The sequence below is a fragment of the Chiloscyllium plagiosum genome, unplaced genomic scaffold (assembly GCF_037043375.1).
Source record: "Chiloscyllium plagiosum isolate Xiang-an unplaced genomic scaffold, Cpla_swu_hap1 HiC_scaffold_3, whole genome shotgun sequence".
Taxonomy (NCBI): domain Eukaryota; kingdom Metazoa; phylum Chordata; class Chondrichthyes; order Orectolobiformes; family Hemiscylliidae; genus Chiloscyllium; species Chiloscyllium plagiosum.
Genome location: NW_028270141.1, coordinates 79,714,658 through 79,739,042, shown reverse-complemented (window position 1 = coordinate 79,739,042; position 24,385 = coordinate 79,714,658). Strand labels below are relative to the sequence as shown.

The 24,385-nt window shown below is 39.5% G+C and overlaps 1 protein-coding gene across 3 annotated transcripts in view; it reads right to left on the bottom strand.

Moving 5' to 3' along the window:
- Positions 1-24,385, bottom strand: part of cep85l (centrosomal protein 85L) — a 303,075-nt gene that overhangs the window by 188,538 nt on the left and 90,152 nt on the right. The window lies entirely within an intron of this gene.

Here is a 24,385-nt window from a genome sequence, read left to right as displayed (position 1 = left end):
AGTTCTGTCCTTGTTGCGGTTGGAGGGATTGTGTTTGAGGGCGGAGGTGTGGGATATGGATAAGATACGTTGGAGGGCATCTTCAACCAGGTGGGAGGGGATGCTGCCTGATCTACTGTACTTTTCCAGCACCACTCTAATCTTGACTTTGATCTCCAACATTTGCAGTGCTCACTTTCGCCAAGCCCAATTGCCATCAGACATCTCTCCTGGCCCCTGGTACTATGCCCTTGCACCCTTGACCTGCCAGCCATCATCTTTCTTTTTATAGATATTTTTATTAGAGCTTTAACATTTTTACAAGTTTACAAAAATAAACAAAACTTTCAAATACAAACATTGATATACAATTAAATCAAATATACAATAGCCAAAATTTAACAAAAGAAAAATACCGAAAAAGGAAAAAAAAACAAAACTCAACTATCTACTAATCTAACCTACAACTAACCAGAGTGTATATTTAAGTCTCTTACATGCTCGGAATGTGTTAACATCAAATGTAATAAAACCCGCATTCGTGCAGGATTCCTCTCCTAAGGGGCCCCGGACCAGCCAGGTTTGTAATCTCAATTAAATAAAAGCCCTTGTTAGGATAGCCAAAATATCTGTATTTATGTAATTCAAGAAGGGCTGCCATATGTTATAAAATAATTCGGTCTTTCGGTGCACCATATTTGTAAGGAAGGCAAGGGGAATACATTCCATAATTAATCTGTGCCAATTTGAAAGTCCAGGGGGGCCCTCAGCCACCCAGTTCACCAAAATATTTTTCCTTGCACAGAAAGAGAGAATAGAAAATAGTCTCTTCCCGTACATGTCCAGGGAGGGAAAGTTCGAAAAGCCCAAAAGGAGAGATACAGGGTCCACTTTAATTTCCGTTCCTAAAATTTCTGTCAGGGTACTTGCTACTTTAGTCCAATATCTACGGATCTTATGACAAGTCCATAGGCAATATACAAGAGTGCCCACCTCTATTTTACATTTGGGACACGTTGGAGATGCTCCTGCCTTAAATTTTGCCAATCGAACCGGTGCTATATGGGCCCTATGAAGTATCTTCAGCTGGATAGCCTGGGTTCTGTTACAGATAGTAATTCTTCTAGCGTTTTCCCAAATATCATTCCATGTTTCTTATAGAGATTTCTAGTCCCAAATCCTGATCCCATGTTTTAAGCAGATTATCCATATCTCCCGATACTTCATCATGTAACTATGCTATGTAACTTAATAGGGAACTTAACTGATATTTCCTAAAATCTGGAAAGTCCAATCCTCCCCTTGCCTGTGGAAGCTGTAGCTTCTTCAGCTTAATGAGGGGCCGTCTATGATTCCAGATAAAGGAACCCAGCCAGCCATATAATTTACATAGAGCCAGCCTCAGCAGCATCACCGGAAGCATTCTCATAGGATATAGGAGACGGGGCAGGACATTCATTTTAATTAGTGCTATTCTACCCAACCAGGAAATTGGAAGGTCTCCCCATCGCTGGAGGTCCTGCCTTATCCTTTCCAGTAAATGCACAAAATTAGCCTTATACAACTGACCAAATACTGGGGTAATAAAAATGCCTAAATATAAGAAGCCCTCCAGGGACTAACGAAAGGGAAAAAGGGATCCATCCACTAAGTGGGGTATCATAGCAAGGCCACCCATTGGCATAGCCTCCGATTTTGAAAAATTAATTTTATAGCCTGAGAATGCGCTAAATGTATTAATAACTTGGATTAGGCGAGGTGCGGACATCAGAGGATTACTGAGGAATAGAAGAACATCATTTACATAAAGGGTAATTTTATGTTTACCTGTACCAATCCTCGGGGCCGTTATATTAAGATCAACTCGTATAGCTTCTGCTAGTGGTTCAATTATTAGCGTAAATAACAATGGCGAGAGAGGACATCCCTGACGGCAGCCCCTATCCACATTGAAGCTATCTGAACCTAATCCATTGGTAACCACAACTGCTTTGGGATCACTATACAATGTTGAGGACCATTTGGTAAACACCTGTCCAATGCCAAAGCTTTCCAATGTGTAAAACAAATATGACCATTCGACCCTATCAAATGCCTTTTCCGCATCTAATGAAACTACTACTCCTGGTATCTTTCCCTGATGACAGGCTTGAATCATATTCAAAACCCTTCTAATATTATTGGATGATCTACGGCCCTTAATAAACCCCGTCTGATCCTCCTTTATAATATGTGGCAGTACCGTTTCTAGTCTTAATGCTAACGTTTTAGAAAGGATTTTAAAATCTACATTTAGTAAGGATATTGGTCTGTATGATGTACAATCTTCTGGATCCTTTCCTTTTTTAAGGATAAGAGAGATATTCGCCTCTTTCAACGAAGGCGGGAGACAGCCCTGACTATATGCATAGTTATACATGTCCATAAGTGGACCAGCCAATATTTCTGTAAATTCTTTATAGAATTCAGCTTGAAAACCATCTGGGCCCGGTGCATTACCGCTCTAAAGTTGCCTAATTGCATCAAGTATTTCTTGGACTGTTAGAGGAGCATTTAGGACCGAGCTGAAAATGTGTTGCTGGAAAAGCACAGCAGGTCAGGCAGCATCCAAGGAACAGGATGCTGCCTGTTCTGCTGCGCTTTTCCAGCAACACATTTTCAGCTCTGATCTCCAGCATCTGCAGTCCTCATTTTCTCCATTTAGGACTGATACCTGTTCCGGAGTTAGGCCCGGAAAAGTCAAATTTTTTAAAAATGACTGCATCCTCCTAGTCCTGTCTTCACAATCCTGCGATTTATATAACTCAGAATAAAATTCTCTAAAGATCGCATTAATCTTTTCATGATCATGAGTCAAAATACCCGTACTTTCCTTGATAGACGTAATAGTCTGAGGGGCCTTTTTTTTCTTTGCAAGAAATGCTAAGTATCTACCCGGTTTGTCATATAACCTTTGTTTTGCAAATAATATTTCCCTCTTAGTCGTTTGAGTAAGCATAGTGTTTAGAGCTGTCCTAAGAGCCGTAATCCTTTGCAATTTAATAATAGAAGGTCTATCAGTGTATGCTGTTTCAGCTGCTTTTAAGCGGGCTTCAAGCAGACGCTGTTGTTCTCCCTTCAATTTTTTCTGGGTTGCTGAGTAGGAGATGATCAAACCTCGTATGTAAGCTTTGATGGTCTCCCACATCATTGATGGGTTGCTAGCCGTACCTGAATTAATTTCTAAAAAAGTTTTAAATTCTTGAGAGATGTACTTTACAAATTTACTATCTTTCATTAGGAAGGGGTCCATACGCCAATGCCGAGGGGATGTCCCATTGTTCCTCACCTTAGTTTCCATATATACAGCAGCGTGGTCGGAAATTGCTATACTACCTATTTTACAGGATGATACGGAATTTTAAAAAATCGAGGGGGCAAAAAACATATCAATTCTGGTATGACATTTATGTGGATTGGAGTAGAAAGAAAAATCTCTGCCCCCTGGATGAAGACATCTCCATACATCTACTAATCCTAATTCTTTGTTCAGATCCACCAATTGTCTAGATCTGTGAGATACTCCTGCAGTACTCTTGGGAATCCTATCTATTTCCGGATCCATAATACAATTAAAGTCTCCCCCTATAATTGTATGACAGGCACCAAAAGCCATCAATTTTGAAAAGGCTTCCGTTATAAATTTAAAGGGGTGTGCCGGGGGGCAGTACAAATTTAAAATCCCATATTCCTCTCCATTTATAATCAAAATATATCGTCCAGATTCATCTTTTATCTGATTTAGGATTTTGAAAGGGAAATTCTTCCGAACAAGAATAACAACTCCCCTGCTTTTTGAGCTAAAAGAAGAAAAAAAAGCCTGATCAAATCCACCCTGTCGTAATTTCAAGTGTTCTTTATCCGACAGGTGTCTCTCCTGTAGGAGAGCTATATCAACTCTTTCCTTCTTAGGATTTGATAATATTTTCTTCCTTTTGACTGGCGAATTACTCCCCTTGACATTCCAGGTGCACCACTTAACCGACTGATCAGCCATAATCATCCGGGCAAATCCGAGACCCCTCGGGAGGGGAAACCCTATCCAAAACATCCCGAGCATAGAGCATATAAAATTTACAAAAATAAAGGCTCTCTAATACACTCACAACAGTATAATAAAAAACTATTTCTAAATAATAAAAAAAATATAAAACATACTTAAGTGGAGATTTTCCCCCTTGTTCCCAGGGGGTGTCACTTCCTTTCCAAAAGTCCATCATATCCTCTCCCAACCAATGCCCCACCCTTGACCCAGGCACTCCTCAATAAAATGAGGAGAATTCAGATATAATACAAAGCTAGAATTAACAGTGAGCACCCTACCCCCACCCATACCAACACCTGGATATATTTGGTAATGTTAATACCATATATAAAAATATAACTATACAATTACAACTTCAACAAATAATAATTAAATATAATAATACAAAATAACAAGGGAAAAACAACCCTGCTCCTAAAGACAGAGGTAAAATAGAATAAGGTAACCACCTCCCCCCACCAATACTAACCAACCCCCCCGGCTTTTATATATATATATATATATATATATACACACACATATTATATATATATACACACACACATTATATATATACACACACATTTTATTTATATATATATATATATATATATATATATATATATATACACACACACATATATACACACATATACATACATACTCACATATATACATAAGATAATAAAAAAAACCAACCCCAAGGGGGGGGGAGAAAATCAAATCCCTCTCCCCACCCCCCATGATAGTATTAAACAGTAAGGTAAGAAAAAAGTAAAAAAAAGGGGGGATATAAACCAAAGCGGGGGGAAAGGCAAACCAACATCCATTATCTCTTACAATTCATCTAAGAGAGTCCAAGAATTCCTTAGCTTTTTCTGGCGTTCCGAAGTTATACACGGATCCTTCATGGTTAAAGCGTAGCGTCGTTGGGTAGCGTAAGGAGTACTGAATATTTAAGTCCCTTAAACGCTTCTTCGCCTCGTCGAATGCCTTCCTCTTTCAGACCAGAGCTGGGGAAAAGTCCTGAAATAACATGATCTTGGATCCTTTATAGATCATAGCTTGGGGGTCTTTTCCCAGATTTCTAGAAGCTTCTAGGAGTATCTGCCTCTCCCTATAGCTCTGCAGCCGGAACAGGACCGGGCATGGGCACTGGTTCGAGCCGGGCCCACGTATTGCGACCCGGTAGGCCCATTCCACCCTGACCTGGCCTGATCCAGCTTCCAGATTTAAAAGCTGTGGCAGCCACTGCTTGAGGAATGCTGTAAGCTGGCCTTCCTCTTCCCGTTTGGGAAGGCCCAGCAAACGAATATTTTTTCGACGACCTCGATTATCGAGGTCGTCAATGTAATTCTCTAAGGACCGGACTCGCTGTTCGAGAGTCCGGACCTGTTCCACGGCCGATTGCACTGTAGTTTCGGAGGTTGCGGCCTTTAGCTCCTCCCCTCCAACTCGGCGCTCGATCTCCTTAATGTCTCGGTCGTGCTTCTGCAGCTCGGTCGAGAGTGAGTCCCATCGATTTCGGGACTCCTCGATAAAAGCATCGATCTTCGCATCCAGCTTGGAGATCATCTCCACAAGGCTTGTCACTGTAGGTAAGTCCCCCGGGGCGGCTGTGGACGCCTCAGCTGCAGCTGGAGAGGGTGGGGGAGGGGTTCCTGCTTGCTGAGAGCTGCGGGGTCCTTTCCCTTTGGTCATTTTTACTAAATATTAGACTGTTTAAATGTAATACTAAGCAACTAATTAAATTAAACAGCTATTATGAATGATTTGGTGAGTGTGGTGGGGGTGGGTGACCCACTTTACTCAAGTCTTGGGAAGAGCACTATAGACTCAGACTTGCTGGGTCGCCATCTTGGATCCCCTAGCCATCATCTTCAATTCTCCCCTCTTGACTTGCCCTCAGTTATCCTCAATACTCCCCAAATTCACATGCCCTGCCCTTAATCATAGTTGATCTTCCCTGAAGCATTCTTGATCTGCCTTCAATTGAGACTTATCTTCCTTCCAGCTCCCTCCTTCTGTTCTCACAATGGTTTCCATTCCACAGAAAGCCAAGATCCTGCCTACCCAGCTAGCCATTATCCTGAACTCAGTGCAACTCTTTAATTTTCTTCACACGTCCATAAAACTCTAAATACAAGAGAAGCAACTCCTACTCATCCAAATCTACCAGGAAAACTACCTCAGCTGAAGCATACCACCTTGGAACACTCAAATCTGAAAACAAGCGTATCTCGTTTGCTGTGGACCTAACTGCAAATGTACAATGTAAACTGGTGCCCATGCATTTTAAGAGAATGCATTACATTTTTATGCAATAAAAATAGGTTCCTACCGAGTGTCATCATGAACCAGGGAAGGTGACGGTCTAATGATATTATCACTGGACTGTTAATTCAGGAAACATTCGGAAGACAAGGGTTTGAAACCCGCCATGACAGATGGTGGAATTTGAATTCAATAACAATCTGTAATTAAGAGTCTAATGAGCCAATTGTTGGGGAGAAACCATCTGGTTCACCAATGTCCTTTAGGGAAGGACTACCTACATGTAACTCCACAGCAATTGGTTGATTCTTAACTGCCCTCTAGGCAATTAGGGATGGGCAATAAATGCTGACCTAGCCAACAATACCCTTATCCTGTGAATGAATTAAAAAAAAGCAAGGTCCACTTTTAGTCATTCATCGACTTAATTCATAAATTTCATCCCGCAGTCTGGAAGCCGATATTTCAGCTTACATATCGTTAAGTGTCTCCTGCCGGTTTCATTTCTCGCTTCTGCGAGTTCCACAAAATGTCACCCACTATCATCCACTTGATCTATTGTACAGTCAAAATGAGGCCCTAAATTTTTCAAGGGTAAACTGATCCAAATGATGTTGTGTTGCAAACATTCGCGTCAAGTTTTGATATTTTCAAAGCAAAATTCTTCGAGATTGGCCTGCTTTGTGACAGAACAATTCGGTTACCAAAGCACCATTGCCAAGGAGAAACAGCATTTCATTCTTTAGAGATCTGCTGTGTCTGCACAAACACAACAATGCAAACTATTCAGTTCTCCTTCTGCTCAAAACATGTGAAATGCATAAGCTGTGCAGTAATCACAAACCATACAATTAACTGAATGCTTATTCCATCATTCCATTTTGAAGCATCAGTTTCACATGACACGTGTGAGTCTACCAACAAAAATATTTAAAGTGATGGATTATTTCCATTGTAAAGCAATTGCTCCTTCAAGGACAAAGGACCCAGCTTGTAGAATACTCAATGTTTAGAAAAAGAGGGAAAAAAATTAACATTTCATAAATGGTTCAATTTAATCAGAATGGGCATTTGATAGATAATGAGTTAATTCAGAACAGTTCCAACAATGAATTAAATAAAAGAATTGTGGATGCTGGAAATCTAAAAAGAAACACAAACTGCCAAGAACCTCAGCAGGTCTGGCAGAACTGCAGGCCTTCTTCAGACTTGCAGCTCTGAAAAAGGGTGATTGAATTCAAAACATTAAGTTTGTTTTCTTTAAATAACTGCTGTCAGACCTGCTGAGTTTCTCCAGCAATTTCTGTTTCTTGTTCCAACAATTAAATATTGCTTTCGCTACAACATTTGAGGGTAGTTAAAAAGAGATATTGGGTTACGAATTCAGGAGCACGTGGTTTTTGAGTTTGGGGACCTAAGCACCAGTTGTCTAATTAAACCTCAAAAGCAAACTGAGATGTTGGTTTAACAGGTATAAAACTCTTAAAAGATTGTAATCTTGGTTTCCAAGAAGTAGCAAACAAACATCAGCTCTGAAGAAAAGTCATCGAACTTGAAACATTAATTCTGTTTTTCTCTCCACAAATGCTGCCAGACCTGCCAAATTTCTTCAGCATTGTGTTTGTATTTCAAATTTCCAGCATCTGCAACACTTTGCTTTTGTAAGACTAAAAGTCTGCTATGAATGTGAAATATTGTATCAATTGCAACAAGAACTAAACTGTTAAACTAATTGTATATTACCCATCCTTTTCTATAAGAAAGTGTACAAGTTAGAAAATAACAACATATAAAGTTCTTGTACCAAGTGAACCTAATAGAAAGCTGTCCTTGCAGCTTTTAAAGCAGAGTTGAAGGTCATCATGAAAAGGTTGAGCTTGAGGCTATGCGTCTGACTGGGATAATTAGATTACTTATAGTGTGGAAACAGGCCCTTCAGCCCAACAAGTCCACACCGACACTCCAAAGAGCAACCCACCCAGACCCATTCCCCTACATTTACCCCTTTAGAACATAGAACATAGAAGAATACAGCGCAGTACAGGCCCTTTGGCCCTCGATGTTTACCTAACACTACGGGCAATTTAGCATGGCCACTTCACCTAACCTGCATATTTTTGGACTGTGGGAGGAAACCAGAGCACCCGGAGGAAATCCACACAGACACAGGGAGAATGTGCAAACTCCACACAGACAGTTGCCTGAGGCGGGAATTGAACCCAGGTCTCTAGTGCTGTGAGGTAGCAGTGCTAACCACTGAGACACTGTGCCGCCCAGCTAAATGCTTCTTAGTCCATTTACTCCTTTCAGAATGCTAACTTTCCTATTATAACATTTTACATGAAGAACTAAATGCAATTCATTCAGTTAGCCTTCCTGACAATATGCTGCAGCTTTTGATCCTCCTCTTTGTAAAGAAATATCTCCTGACATCTTTCCTAAACTGTCGTTCAAAATCCGGTCCTCGCTCCCTGTTAGCTTTGTTGAACCACCAGCACAGCATGTGGTATAGGTCCAAAAATAATCATTAAAACTAAGTTATAAAATGGAAATTCCACTTTGAAAAATGTTATGATGGCGCACTGCCTTGTCCTGGTAGCCAATATGACAGTGGTGTAATAGATTTGGAGACAAAAACTCCGACAATGAAATTCTCCATGGAAATGATGTGCTGTTTTATCTGCAATTACTCACTGGCAGCATGAAATCACTCTATATTTTAAAGAGTAACTACTAATTTCACCTGCATTGAACGTCCTATGCAATTTTATATATTATATACAGTAGCTTCAAAGCAGACTGGTAAAATAGATAAATATTGTATTTATTTTACTAATTTTAAGAAGTTTAATTTAATTTAAACAAAATGAAGGAGGATAGATGAGTAAAATGTATACTGTTCTAATCACAGGTCTCTTGATTTCCTCTGACTGCCTGTTGCATGTCAATCATCCAAAAACGCCTAATTAAAGCAGCCCTTTTATTCTTAAGAGTATGCAAAATCCACCAAGCTTGAAAACAATGAGAATATGGCCCAGGTGAACACCAAACGTAGCTTGGCCACATCTTACAATGCAAATACTTCAGAATGATTTCATCTACTCCAGGGAATTGGTGAGATTTTACTAAGACTGCAGAAAAAAATACTGCCAAAGATAGCGTTCTGTAACTATGAAATATAGAAGCAACACACTGTTCTTTCAGAGGTCAAAACTGCACACAATTTGCTCTAAAATGATTGCTTGTGTAACTCAATACTTCTGTGAATCCCAAGAGCTGACTTGTGGTTCAGACAGCATGCACTTATCCATCAAACGGGGCTGAAATGGAAGCCTCACACAGGATATAGATTTTCTAAGTACATTGAGATTTTTATTATCATCATCACATTCAGGATGTAAATCGATGCACATGGAGGCTATGGTCGACTTCAGCATGTCAAAAACAGCATTAATGAGCATGACTACCATGACCATTATTATGGTCTACTTTCTAGGGAAAAGGAAAAGACAATGATTGAAATATTGTTATAGTGTTGTTTAAGTCAAAAAATGGCATTTGTTCTGCAGAATTCTATATAAGAGTCTCAATAATGCCTTGGTGAATCTGCATTGGTTTAATAAATAAACATCCATACCATGTCCTATCTTTCAAAACAAAATTGAAATTAATTGGTAGAAACTTGGATGGTAGCACAAAATGGATCTTACTTGATTGGCCAACTATTATATACATTGCCTGATATGCACACTGATTGACTACAACAGAAATGAATAATAATAATTAACAATAATAATATAAAGGCAGTTGCTCAATACCATTAGTTTGCACCACAATGAGATGATCTTCCATTCACTTAACCATTAGCGATGAAGATATGAAATTAATATCCAAAATGCTGGAGAGCTCCAACGTTCCTCTGAGGTTCCACACACACTGACTGGCGAGCCAACATATTGACTACCACTTTCAGAAGTCGATGCTATGCACAGACAAAGGTCCATAAAACAAAGAAAAGTAGCGAGAGTGTTGTAGGAGAGTTTTATTTTGCAGAAAAGCTAACTTTTCATCCTTTTCAAGTTAATTCCAGCAGCTATGTAAATTGAGGAAGTCAACATGGTCAACTTGAGATACAGTGGAGTTGGATTGCGATAGTAATGCAAAGAAAATAAGTAATCAGATTTCCTGGCATCATTATGCATAATCAATAAAATAAAAATAACATCTGAAACGATTGCATAATTATAAATACTTCAGCATACAAATAGCTACAACACATTCCAAAAGGCACATCTCCTAAATGGACTGAATAAAAATGAAACGGTCTATTGGCACTCTGTATTTTGCATTAATATCCATAGATCATATGTTATCAAGTTGGGCTCATTCAATTCTCCAGCATTTACATACCATTTCTGAGCTTTGTACAGTAAGGATTTGGGCTGCTTTAGTCAATATGTTCTGCAGCCTGTGGAATAGTGTCTTTTCTCCTTAATTTTATCCCACAATTACTTTCTCTTGCCAGCCTTTTAGCAAACTGCTCTTCACTGTTCCAAGAACTGAAGCCAAATAAAAAATCCATCCTGCAATTATAATAGTCTGAGATTTCTTCATATCTCAGGTATGCTGCATAAAAAAACTCAACAGTTTTGAATGGGGATTGGCCAAAAGTCTACACAAGCAATATCCCAGAATGAGTAGTGGAAATCCATTGAATACCAAAGTTCCTAGTCATTCTGGCAATGGTGGAAGACCATACCGTACACGTTAACACAGACCCTCTGTTCCAGAGAGATTCTCTCCGCCCTCCCCCCTCCAACAAGGGTTATGCATCCTTTCTTAACCCTTACAAAATGGGCATAAAATTGCTCAATTTTGGAGGGCTGGTTTTGCATTGTAAACCACAGTACCACCAATTGATGGGCATCTGTTTTTGGCTCTTGAATTAACCCCAAGTCTTTCCTGCACTTGCCAATCAGCTCTAACAGTACCATGCCAAAAAGGCCATCAACAACACTTAGCCTGCATATATTTAGTTGGTTGCTATCAACATTAAGAGAATTAAGTTAGATATTCGATATCCCAGAATTTTATATTCTTAGGTAAGAAGGATTGATACTTAAGCACAACCACTAAATGACAAAATAAGAGCATTTTCAAAGCAGGAACAGTCGTGTCCACATGCAGGCAAGGGCATATTCTGAAAATATGTACAACCCAAAGCTATTAAATAATACCTTGACACTTTCTCTTTTTCTGAATAAGAGAAACAAAGAATGCATTTCAGAGAATGTTGTCGTTACATCCATTCATTCAGGTAAGCACACCAATTGCTGTTGAAGTTAAATACATCATCTCATTTGGTGTGTTTAAGACAAATGTTGAGGTTCTATTGTTGCTGTTGGTGATCCTAGATTGTTCTATAGAATACTCACATTTAATACAAACTAAAAGTTTAATCATGATAAATGCAGTATCAACTATCGTACAAACATTTCCTCATGAGCAAATTATTTCAGATAAGACAAAAGGGAAAATACCATGCACTCTCAAAATCTGAAAGGAGAATGGAAAATTCTTGTAATATTCATGAGCCCTGACAGAGTCTGTGGAAGGATGCATCTTCACAGACACTACCAAATCAGATGAATCTTATTTGCTTCCCTTTAAGCCAAGATTTGGAAAATTGTTGTTAATGGCTTTTCCACAAATGGAAATCCCGTTAATCCAAGAATGTTCCTTTAAAATGACTTGAACATGCATGTAGGAATCCAGAATTAAAATGTAATCAGTGCAACCATCTGTCCCTTCAGAGAATTAAATAATACAAGAATCAGGGGAGAGTTATTTGTTTCCTCTGCAAACACTGCTGTTTATTTTGGATCAAGGTGAGTTTTTTTTGTGTGTAAAACCACAACAGGTGTATTCAGTTTAATGAATTTGCATAAGGTTTGCTTAGATTCCTGACGAGTGTTTCTAAACTTGAAAGTAAAATTCAATGATTAACACTGAGATACACAATGGGATGCAACAATGCTCAGGAAGCAACCAAGCAGATGCCATCAACCTCACTTCACCTCACCATCCCTCCTTAAGATCATGTAAGAGCTGCACTGGGATGATATAGGACTAGGTTGCCTCAGGTAGTGATGGGGAGCTATGGGTGGAAGGTTTGTTAGGGTTGTATTAAACTAGTACTGGCATAAAACGAGGCAGTCTTTCACAAAGTATTCTTTAAGCATGTGTAAAGTTCTTGGTTCAAGAGTTAATACCATCTGTTCAGTGTGAGCTATCCCTGGGGCCCAGCATGCCTGCAGTGGAATTTTTAGATCAGTTTTGTTCCAGGAATTGACCTGGCTGAAAATATCCCACTAAATTGACAACACTCCTTGAACAAGAATAACTATTGTACTTATGCTGAGAGGCATCTATTTTCTTCGGAGTTTGCATTTCAGTGTTGAATAATAAATTATTTTCCTTTCCAGTCAAGCTTCCTGTGTTATTATATTGGCAACGAGAAATGGTTTTGGATAGCCTTGCCTTTCATTGGACTGTGATGGGGAAATATCAAAAATACCATTGCTATTGGGAAATTGAAACCGTATGATGCAGATGTAGAGGAATGGCCCTGGTACATCGAAAGAATAGCGAAGGCCATCACCAACAAAAAGTCATCTTCCTGGATGGAAAAACAACACAGACTCAAGGGGACCTCTTGTGGTGCAATGGTAGTGTCCCTACCCCTGGACCTGAAGGCCCAACTTCAAGTCTCACCTTCTCCAGAGGTGTGAAGTAACATCTTTGAGCAGGTTGATTTGAAACAATTGGGTTAAATTAATTAAAAAGCAGATGCAATGGGGTCTTGTGTGGTACAGCGGTAAAGTCCTTACCCCTGGACCAAGAGGTCTGGATTCAAGACTCAACTGCTCCAGAGATGTGCAATAACATCTTTGATCAGGTTGATTTGAAAAATAGGTTTGAAAAAAAAACCATTTCCAACTCCATTTTGATTTAGTCTCTTCCCAAACTCCCTACCCATCCCTCACTTTGATGGCTTGCATTACCCAAGAGGAGTTGCTCGCCAATTGGAGCCTGGAATCTTGGTCACTCCACCGCCCCATGGAGGAGATCATGGTTGTTGGAAGAGCATTACTGGAATTTCAGGATTAAGGGGTCTCCGAGTAAGGTTGTTGCAGGGGACGGAGTGCTAGGGTAGGAGTGAGGGGTGCTGGGGATTCGTGGGGACAATGAATTGGGTATTGGAGGAAAGGGCAGTGACACCCAGCGGACACTGGATATCCACTCCCTTGACCGGGTTCTGACTGCCTTTGCCTTGTTTTGTAGAATACAGATTTATAAACACTTTGGATTTTTTCTGTTTCATTGACTGAGTAAGTTGAGAACAGAAAAAAAATTCCCAGTTTGTACAATGCACTTCCAGTAAGAACTTCACCACGTTGGAGCACAGATCAGATATTTGGAGCTGCACCATTCTAATTATTTAAAATTAACAATCAGAAAACTGTGTGCAAGTGCTAAACTTTTCAGTGTGACTCCAGGAGGTGATGAAAAGCAGGCAATTACCTTCTTAGTATCAATGTCACAAGATGCAAAATATTCTACTCCAATAATAAGCCTCAGTCAAAATTTTAGAATAATTCCTTAATACATCAGCATGACATTTACTATTTTCCACAGCTGGTCATCCTTGTGGTGAGTGAGTTTGCAAACTTAGCAAATCAGCTACAATTTCTTTTTGTCGGTTTTAGATCCATAGCCATTGGTAATTGGGAAGGAATTCACCAACTCACCGTGAATAATGCAAGTCTGGTCACAATTCAAACATAAGAATGTCTACATTTTAAAATTCTTTTGAGCCGTGACTGGGTGCTTTAATTTTCACTGTTAGCAGTCTGCTTCCCCCAGGTTACAGACAGTACTGTAAAGATCACCTCAAATGAATCATTTCAAGTACAAAGTGGATCAGAAGTATATTTTTGATAGTGTACATGTAGATCATCTCATACTGTACTAAACATGTGAGTAGCTTGTTGAATCTTTCCTTACTTCCAGACTCTTGAATCTGAGCTGTCTACATTTCTCCTTTAGTGCATCAAGCTATTTTTGATGTGTTGTAGTTTTTTTTAGTTGTGTAATCATCTCTTCCTCCAATCAGGTTTTCGCCCATTCCACAGCACCAAATAGCCCATGCAAAGACAAACAACGTTTTCTGTTACTATGGTATATTATTCCATTTCATCTTCTTTAACCGTTCCATAGCCTTCTTGTGTGAATTACAAGTTCTTTTTTCCATTGCCCCTTACTATGTTCTAACTGCAAGAAACCACCTGTGCTTGGACCCACTTATATCTACCTAATCAGAGCGTCAAAATCCCCAGCAGTGGCATATCTTTTCAACTTGGAAGCATTCCTTCTGGATTTCCTCAGGGTTCCTCTCTTAACTATTTTGTTTGTGATTCATGTGCTGTGCTTTGGTCCCATCATTAAACAATGTGGAATCAATGTTTACATGCAAACCTGTGACACCCAGCTCCAGTTTCTTTTTCCTCTATTGCTCTACATTGTCCAAAATTGAGATCATGCTTAACCAGGCTATGCTTGCAATCTTCAGACAAGTATATCCATCATTAAATGTGATTCTACTATTGTAAATTATTTATTAAATAATCTGATCTATGCTAAAAGTCACACCGGAAACCAATCATCAACTGGACTTGCAGGGTGATGCTTTTATGCTTGTTAGAAGCTGCTTACAACTGTACTCAGGACCCTGTTTTACATAGCTGAAAGGAATTTGAGTATATGTTGCATCTTTCTCATGAGTGAAAGGGGTCACAGACACTGCCAATCGCTGCTGCATCCCCAAGGCAATACCCTGACCAATCAGAATCTACATGTCTGGTCTGAGAATTAAGATTGACAATTAACGGTTTGTGCTTATCTCCATTGCAAAGATGACCCAACCGAATAGCACCATCTTCTCATGTTATATAAAATGGTGTCCCTTTGTTCAAGTCTATTTCTTGCATGAGTTCTGGTGAGTGCAAGATAAAGTGATTCAACTTCTTCCGCTATTAGCATTAATTAAGTTCAGTACTAAAAAAACAATTATTTAAATATTAATTTACATTTTATAATATTGCCCTCATTGGGCCTTCACTTCTGACCCAGCTAATTTGCTTCTGAGGTTCTCAGTCATGCCTTTGTAACCTCCAGATTCCATCACAATGCTTTCCTGAATGGTGTCCAATTTTATTAACTGTTACAAATTTCAGATCATTCAAAATGTTGCTGCCTGTATCTTATCCCTCACTAAGGTACACATGGTGGTCCTAATCATCTTTCCTGATCTAATTTGTCTCCTAATCCCTTAATTCTCAAATTTAAAATGATAACTGTCTTTGAAATCCTCCATGTCTCTCCCATAACCTCCTCTAACCATATTGTTTCTCTGGTTTCTCTGTTACTCTGACTCCATTTTCTCATGCAAACCACCCCCCTCTCTCCGCTCCCCCCCACCCCCCCCTTTATAATCAATTGCCATCCATGTATTCTGCCACCAGATGCCTGGTCTTAGGAGTTCCTCCTCAGACTTTTCTGCATTTAACAACTTTCATAAAGCTCAGCAGGATTTCAGGTCAATGCCATAAATGCTCTTTCTTTAACTCATTGTGCAAGTTCCTAAGGATATTTCCTCAAGTTTTGACTGACATTCCTTCTATAAAGTGCCTTGGACAATATTTGATGTTAAAGGTACCAAATAAAATTGTGTTAATATTTTTAGAAAGTTACCACATAAATAACTGGTTTCATGGGAATTAATCCGCTCTGTAGCTTTTAACATAAACTATAGCATAATTGTTCTGTTTCAAAGACTGGGACATCATGAGAGGCTTTGTATTTAGCATCCTATTATTTGCCACAAGTACATCTCTGTTTGTCTCCAGGGATTGCTACATTACCAGACATCTGGCATGTTGCATTTAATCCCAATTTGTAAGAAGCACGTACTCTCTTCTGGGAGTGGGCTATAGTGCTAAGTCAGGGAAAATTGCCTGAATAAAACCTGAAATTTAACACTCATTTCACCTACAAATCTAACAGCTTGCAAACAAGATTTCAACTTATCAGTTGGAGGTGAACTTCTCACCCTCTCTTCATTGTTCTGAAGATATTTTATTGCATCAATTGTTCTCGACTTCAGCTTCATCTATCACAAGGTGAGGTACAGAAATATTCAAACAAGCAATCACCTCAAATCACAGGCTAACTCATATTCCATGAATCATTTTGAAGTACAGCTTCTATTGTTGTGCTTAGCAATGTTCATTTCATAGCATTGATGAAAAGTGACATTAGGTAAGTGTTTCTCTGGTGATAAACAGTCAACAGAAAGACTGCCATGTTCCACCATCTAATTGACTCACAGCATATTCAGTAAATCTAATTGAATGGAAGATTGGGAGTCATGTTGCGGCTGTACAGGACATTGGTTAGGCCACTGTTTGAATATTGCGTGCAATTCTGGTCTCCTTCCTATCGGAAAGATGTTGTGAAACTTGAAAGGGTTCAGAAAAGATTTACAAGGTTGTTGCCAGGTTTGGAGGGTTTGAGCTATAGGGAAAGGTTGATTAGGCTAGGGATGTCTTCTCTAGAGCGTCGGAGGCCAAGGGGTGACCTTATAAAGGTTTATAAAATCGTGAGGTGCATGGATAGGGTAAATAAGCAAAGTCTATTCCCTGGGGTGGGGGAGACCAGAACTAGAGGGCATGGGTTTAGGGTGAGAGGGGAAAGATATAAAAGAGACCTAAAGGGCAACCTTTTCACGCAGAGGATGGTAAGTGTACGGAATGAGCTGCCAGTGGAAGTGGTGGAGGCTGGTACAATTGCAATATTTAAAAGACATCTAGATGGGTATATGAATAGGAAGGGTTTGGAGGGATATGGGCCAGGTGCTGGATGGTGGGACTAGATTGGGTTGAGATATCTGGTCGGCATGGACAAGTTGGACCAAAAGGTCTATTTCCGTGCTGCACATTTCTAAGACTCTATATATAACTGTATATAACTAATTTTAACTGAATAAGTAAATATAACTGAACAAAGTTAATGAGCTAGAGACTAAACTAAAGACATTGGGGCCGTCAGTGAGGGGAAAAGTTCCCTGGATTCCTGGGTCTTGAGATTTGGTCAGTATTTGGTTCTGGGACTGGACAGTGTGATTACAAATGAAGCAGGTCAGAGTACCCAAAAGACAGCAATTCAAGAAACTCAGCCTTTGCACTCTGCAACAAGGGTTTAAAGTTCTTTAAAACAAAATCAGAAACTCAATGGGTGTGGCAGCATTTTCTGAAGAAGAGTCATATCAGACCCAATGTTAACTCTGTTTCTCTCTCCATGTGCGACTGCCTGACCAACTGAGTTTCTCCAGTATTTTCCATGTTTGTTTCAGATTTCCAAGATCAGCAGTATTTTGCTTTCATTTGAAGTTCTTTCAGCTTGTTTGGATGAGATTGGGATCTGCAGGGAGTGATGAGCTAACTGGCCATGGCACGATGGGCAGGAAGCCTTTCAAATGAGGGAAATAAAATGGAACATAGTGGTATCGGGATACTGACACCAATCTTTGCAGCAAAGAGCAGGAGTCCACACAGATGTGTTGCCCACCTGGTGCTATGGTTCAGTACTCAGGACTGGAAAGAGACTTGCAGTAGAAGGAGGAGGATCCAACTGCCATTGTCCATATAGGTCCCAATGCCATAGCTGGACAAAGGAGGTGGTTCTGCATAATCAGTCTGAGCAGCTGGGCTTCAAATTATGATGCAGAACCTCAAAATTGAAAGTCTTTGAATTATTACCTGAGCCACATACGAACTATCATAGGGCAAATCAGATTAGAGAGTTGAATGTGTTGCACAAACACTTGATTGGGAGAACTGGCTTCTGGTTCATGGGACACTGGCATCAGTACTGGAGAAATTGGGACTTTGCCATTCGGATAGGTACCACCTGAACTGTGTGGACTCCAGTGTTCTTGTGAACTGCATAATGAGGGAGGTAGAGCAAGTTGATCTAAAACCATAGAATTCCTACAGTGTGGAAACAGGCCATTCAGCCCAACAAGTCCACACCAACCCTCCAAAAAGTAACCCACACAGTCCCTCTACATTTATCCCTGACTAATGCACCTAACCTACACAGCCCTGAACACTGCAGGCAATTTAACAATTCATCTAACCCGCACATCTTTGGATTGTGGGAGGAAACCAGAGCACCCGGAAGAAATCCATGCAGACACGGGGAGAATGTACAAACTCCACACAGATAGTCACCCAAGGCTGGAATCGAACCTGAGTCCCTGGCGCTGTGAGGCAGCAGTGCTACCCACCGAGTTGCCAATAGTGGAGCCAATGGATGAAATTTGGGAAGATGTGGTCAATTAGTGGAAATATGCCAAGAGAGAAATGTATTAATATGAGAAATGAGAAACATATCATGACAGGAAGGAATAGAGAATATAAATCTAAGAATATATTAACAGGTAACACGAGAAGATATAAAAAGGATAAAACTAAATACTTTGTATCTTGAAGCATGTGACATGCAAAACAAGCTGGAAAAATGGAAAGTGCAAATAAATAAATATGATCAGGTAGATACTAGAGAAACATAGCTGCTAGCTGACGTTGATTAGGACCTGAATACTGAATTAGACGAGACACCAAGAAAAGACAAGAAGCGAGGAAGTGTGGAGGTGCAACTCTGTTAATTAATACTGATACTAACACATAGAGAAGGATAACTAAGTTTAAGAAACCAGGATATGGAAATAGTTTTACTAAAGTTGAAAAATGGTAAATACAAGAAATCCCATTAAAGTGCTGTACAGGCCCCCTGAACAGTAACTACATGGTGGAGTGGAGCATAAAGGAAAAAATAATGAAAACTTGCTAGAAACGCACAGCAATAACTAAGATAGATTTCAATGTAGATATAGACAGAAGGGCAAAGGAAGCAAAGAAAAGGAGTTTGTGGAATGTTTTTAGGATACTTTCTTAGACCACCATGTTCTGGAGGTAACCAGACTGCAGTCTACATCAGATAAAAAAACAAAAGAACCGTGAATGCTGGAAATCAGAAACAAAAATCAGAAATTGCTGGAAAAGCTCAGCAGATCTTGCAGCATCTGTGGAGAGAAATCAGAGCTAATGTTTTGGGTCGAATGACCCTTCCTCAGAACCCAACATGGAAACAGACCCGTCAGCCTGATTTGTCCACACTGACCAACTTTCCCAAATTAAACTAGTCCTGCTTGCCTGCATTTGGCCCATATCCCCCTAAAACTTTCCTATTCATGTATTTTAAATGCTATAACTGTACCTGCCTCTACCATTTCCTCTGGAAATTCATTCTACATACATACAACTCTGTGTGAAAAGGTTGCCCCCGGGTGCTTTTAAATCTTTTTCCCCTCACCTTAAAAATATGCCATCTTGTTTTGAACTCCCCCATCCTATGGAAAAGACTTTGCTATTCACCTAATGTATGCACCTCATGATTTAATAAACTTCTATGAGGTCACCCCTCAACCTCCTATGCTCCAGTGAAGAAAGTCCCCAGCTTATCCAGCCTCTCCCTAAAATTCCAACTCTCCAGTCCCAGCAACATCCTGGTGAATCCTTTCTGAACTATCTCCAATTTAATAATATCCTTCCTATAGCAGAATGACAACTGTATACAGTATTCCAAACTCCTTTCCCCATAATCCTTGATTCCCTCATTGATTTAAAATCTGTTTAGCTCAGCCTTGAATATACTTAATGACCCAATCTCTGTGGCAAAGAATTCCAGACTCACTACCCTTAAAGAAGAAATTCCTCGTCATCTCTATCTTAAATCTTATTCTGAGATTATGCCCTCTAGTCCTAGAGTCTCCATAAGAGGAGCAGGAGAATCAAAGGGCTTTTTCCCGAAATGTCAATTCTCCTGCTACTTGGATGCTGCCTGACCTGCTGTGCTTTTCCAGCACAACACTCTCAACTCAGATCTCCAGCATCTGCAGTCCTCACTTTCTCCACAAGGGAAAACAACCTGGTTGTTTTTTTTTAACTGCCCACTGCACAATTAGCAATGGGCAATAAATGCTGGAACTTGCCTGCTACTTCCACATCACATGAACAAATAAACTGACAAAGTAAAAGCCAGGTTGAACATTGAGGTAAAACGCAGTGATTTTCCAATGCACTGATTATAATACAACAATAAGCCTAGCCCTGCCCCCTCTCTCATTGTAACAAGACAGAATTAATTAACAATCTCATCTTGAAGATGTCCCTACTTTGCAACAACTGTAATGTAATTAAACTTTATATTCAATTTGAGGGAGAGAAGTTAAATGAGGCCAATTTTGAGGGAATGAAATCAGAGCTGACTGAAGTGAATTAGCAAATTATGTTAAAGCTTAGGCCTATAGAGAGGCAGTGGGAGAGGTTTATTTCAAGGTATGTGTGAAAATTTGCAGACTAGATATATTCCATTTTGTGACAAAAGTTCCAAGGGATCCACCACTATGATTAACTGGAAGATTAAAATTTGTATCAAATATAAAGAACAAGTATAATTACACAAAAACAGGCAGTGGGTGAAAAGATTGGACATATATAAAAAACAGCAAAGTGCAATCAAAATATTAATGAAGAGGGCAAAATGAGAATAACACTGAAAGCTTGCCAGAAGTATAAACAAAGTAATAGATTCATGAATACTATAGAAGAAAAAAGTTAACAAAGTAAGCCTTTGGTCCTCTAACAGTGGGTCTGGAAAATTAATTTATGAAGGTATTTTACATCAGTTTTCATTGTAGACAATGCAATTATCTTTCCCAGAAGCAGTGATAAATCAGTAAATATAAGGAAGGGAAGAACTCAGAAAAATAATGAGAAGTGATGCTGAGTAAATAACTGGAACTGCAGGCTGACAAGTACTTGGGTCCTGGCAGACTATGCATTAGTATTAAGTTTTCAAAACTTCCTACATATGGCGAAGTTCCCATTAGATTAGAAGAAGCTGTTATGAAAAACGTTAATAGTGGAACACTTAGAAAAGTTCAAAGTAATCAGGCAGCATCAACATGGTTTCGGGAAGGGGGAAATTATGTTCAATTAATTTATTGGAGCTCTTCCAGGAAGTAATATATGCTACAGATAAAGCAGAACCAATGGATGTACTGTATTTTGATTTCTTAAAGGAATTTGATAAAATGCCACATCAAAGGTTATTGTGGAACGTAAAACTCATACTATTGAGGTTAGCACACTGGCATGGATGGACGTTTGGATTGCTATAAGAATCAGAGAATCCTACAGTGTGGAAAGAGGCTATTCGGTCTATCAGGTCTGCACCAACTCTCCAAAGAACATCCCACCCAGACTCCTACCCTTTTCCTGTAATGCAGCATTTACCATGGCTAATCCACATTACCTGCACATCTTTGGACTACAGGAGGAAACCAGAGCATGTGGTGGAAGCCCATGCAGACACAGGAGGTAGATTGTAGGTATAAATTGATCCTTTTCATAGTGGCAAGATGAAATGAATGGGATCTCTGCAGGACATTAGTGTTTCCAATTAATATAAATGACTTGGATGAAAGTACCAAAGATTTGGTTGCCTAATTTTCTGATAGATAGGAAAGTAAACTTTAAAGTCGGTGTACTGATGTTACAAAAATTACAAAAAGATTATGAGAGTAGGCAAAGCTCTAACAAATAGAATATTATATGGTGGCAATATATGTAACTGTCCAAGTTGGCAGGACAGATTTTTAAAAATCTAAGTGGTGAGAGATTGCAGACTCTGAAATGTAGAGAGACCCGGGTGAGTTGCAAAAGACCAGAATACATCAAGTAATTAGAAAACCAACAGAATGTTATTATGTGTGGTTGGGGGAACTGAATGCTAAAGTAGAGACCTAATACTTTAGCGATAGGGGGAACAATAATAGTCAACAAATTTAAGGATGGATGTAAGTGTATTGGAAGCAGTTCAGAGAAGGTTTACCAGACTAATATCTGAAATGAGTGGATTGGCTTACAAAGAAGGTTTGGTAGGTTAGGCATGTTGCTGTTTAAAAGAATAAGAGGTGAACTGATGAGAAACATATAAGATCAGAGGGATTTTGATAGTGTAGATATTGAGAGGATGCTTGCTCTTAATGGGAGGATCTAGAACTTGGGGTGTGGGTGCAGGGAGTCCCTATTTAAAAATGAGAGGTTGCTAATTTCAAATAAAGATGAGGCCATTTTTTTTCCCTCAGAGGGTCATGAGTCTTTGGAATGCTCTTCATGACAATATCTTAGAAGTAGAGTCAGGCAGATATGGGTAGATTCTTGGTAAGCAAGGGAGTGAAAGATTATTGGGAGAAGACAGAAATGTAGAATTGATATTACAATCAGATCAGCCATGATGTCATTGAATGACAGTGCAGACTCAAGGGCGGAATGGCCTACTCCTGCTCCATTGTTCACAGAATATATCGTTTTATAAACTCACTTTATTGTGCCATCATAATTTACCATATAAATCTATAGTGGCAACCATCAAGCATGAATAAGATGGTTGTGATTTCCTTCAATAACACAAAAGGACATCACATAATATCAGCACATTCTCACCAAAATAACGTCCATTACCAGAAGCAATAGCTTCTGTTGGCTTCCAGGTTTGCCATCTCATTGGACTTAACATTGGTTTCATAACCTATACCCAAATAACCTTGCCATTTTTCACTCAGCTCCTGACAACCTTTTAAGCTTTGGCACTTGGCTGCCATTGACTGCCTTCCAAAGCTATGCATCTGCTCATTTCCAACTTCATGATCCTGACCCCAACAGCAAAATCACAGGAGATATGTTAGCATAACAAAATAATCAGAATGAAACGGAAATATAACTGTAGCTTATGAATAGTATTAAATTGCTGAACTAATATAAATTTCTATTTGAGGATGAATGTATTCTTTTAGAGCTCCTCAAGTCAGATTTATAATTTAGCACACCAACACTAATACTAATATTGAACTGACTGGAATGGCTTGTTTCAAAAAATGGAATTAATTCTGCAACAGTTTACACAGCAGTCCTCTGCAATATCAGATGTTCATTAAAATATGTTTATAAGCAAGTAAATACAAAAATGCTTCTGGAAACACAAAGAAACTTTGTAACTAAGGTTGAGGTTTTGAATGCATGTTTGCTCGCTGAGCTGAAAGGTTCACTTCCAGACATTTTGTTACCCTACTAGTAGCATCTTCAGTGAACCTCAGGTGAAGCAATGCTGAAAATTCCTGCTTTCTATTTATATGTTTGGGTTTCTTTGGGTTGGTGATGTCATTTCCTGTGGTGAAGTCACTTCCTGTTCCTTTTCTCAAGGGGTGGTAGATGGGGTCTAACTCGATGTGTTTTGTTGATAGAGTTCTGGTTGGAAAGCCATGCTTCTAGGAATTCTCATATGTGTCTCTGTGTGGCTTGACCTAGGATAGATGTATTGTCCCAATTGAAGTAGTGTCCTAGTAAAGTAATGAAACGTCTGGAAATGAACCTTTCAGCTGTGCGAGCAAACCTACATACAAAAAGAAACATCAGCCATCTAAAGCTACAAATTCCAGACATTCAAGGCAAACTTTAAGTTTTGGGAGACCCTACATTGGGAGAATTTCCAGACACAAACCCATAGTCGAGCTTAGATACTCAGTGCAATTCTTGTATTGATGGTGAATCAGTGGCCAGTGAGCATGCTCACCATTCAATTAAGCATGGTATCAATAAGCCAATAGGAGCACAAGACTAGGAGCACATCGGAGGTTAGTGATAAAGTCCCACATAGGAGGTTAGTGAGCAAGATTAGGGCACATGGTATTGGGGGTAAAGTACTAACTTGGATTGAAAGTTGGTTGGCTGATAGAAAACAAAGAGTAGTGATAAACGGCTCCATTTTGGAATGGCAGGCAGTGACCAGTGGGGTACTGCAGGGATCAGTACGTGGACCGCA